This window comes from Tachyglossus aculeatus, chromosome X3, assembly GCF_015852505.1.
Source record: "Tachyglossus aculeatus isolate mTacAcu1 chromosome X3, mTacAcu1.pri, whole genome shotgun sequence".
Lineage (NCBI taxonomy): Eukaryota > Metazoa > Chordata > Mammalia > Monotremata > Tachyglossidae > Tachyglossus > Tachyglossus aculeatus.
Window position 1 is genome coordinate 15,925,721 of NC_052099.1, and position 1,252 is coordinate 15,926,972.

Here is a 1,252-nt window from a genome sequence, read left to right on the forward strand (position 1 = left end):
AAGCTTCGAAGGTGGGGAAAGTAATTGTCTGTCAGATGGGAAGAAGGAGACCATTCCAGGACAGAGGCAGGGTGTGGGTGAGAGGCTGGCAGTGAAATAGATAAAATCAAGGTACGGTGAGAAGGTTGGGGTTAGAGGAGCAGAGTGCACAGGCTCGGTTGTAGTAGAACAGTGAGATAAGATGGGAGGGGGGAAGGTGATTCAGCGCTTTGGAACTGATGAAAAGGAGTTTCTGTTTGATGCAGAGTGGATAGGCAACCACTAGAGCTTCTTGAGAAGTGGGGAAACATAGACTGACGCCTCTGTAGAAAAATGAGCAAAGTATGGAACGGGGTGGGGAGACACGGGAGACTGAGAGGTCATTAAGGAAGCTCACTCGAACAATCAATTGTATTAAGAGCATGGAAGAGCACAATATAACAGAGGCATAGACACCTTCCTTGCCCACAAAACGCTTACAGTCTAGAGGAGGAAACAGACCCTGAAACAAAAGATATATTATGGAGATATACATAAGTGCTGAGGGGCTGAGGAAGGGATGATTAAGAGTGCAAATCCAAGCACGAGGGCTGACGAAGAAGGGGATATGAGAATAGGAAATCAAGGCTCAGTTGGGAAAAGCCTCTTGGAGGGGATGGGATTTAAATAACCTATTCCTACTCCCCCCTCTCAGGGTCGCACCTGGAGAGTTTCCAATACTCTACCAGTCTTGACTATGGGAGGGAGAGTCAGGCAGAGGCATATCCATTCCATTCCTAGCTTAGGCAGTGACTAGTGAGTGAAAGGCGATCTGCTACAAGTCTAAACTCATTTGTGCTGGGCAGCAGCGGCATGAGAGAGAGTCGAGGGAGGAGACCCAAGTTTACTGTTCGGAAGGGGCAATGGTAAACCACTTTCATATTTTTACAAAGAAAGCTCTATGGATACACTATCAGAACGATTGCAGATAGAGGTATGGTGTTGTGTGAGAGATGTGTCCATGGCTTTGCCACAGGTCAGAGATGACTTGACAGTATAATGACAAGACAATTCCTACTCCCACCGAGACAGAATCTTTCCAAATTCTGTGTGTTTTCCATACACAGATTACACAGGCACTTCTGGTTATGAGATGGTAAATGGGGTTTACTTAGTAAAATGTTTTAGCATTTAACAGCAGTGACAGTTACTTGTTGTGAAGTATTGATCTGGGCCTTAAGGAACCCTTAGCATTTAGCATAGAAGATACCAAAAAGAGAACAGTGCATTGGAG

The 1,252-nt window shown here is 45.5% G+C and overlaps 1 non-coding gene across 1 annotated transcript; it reads left to right on the top strand.

Moving 5' to 3' along the window:
* The first annotated feature begins 663 nt into the window (after positions 1-663).
* LOC119949058 lies at positions 664-801 on the top strand. Its single transcript, XR_005457154.1, has one exon. It is a non-coding gene; the product is annotated as a small nucleolar RNA SNORA7 (small nucleolar RNA).
* The last annotated feature ends 451 nt before the right edge of the window (positions 802-1,252 follow it).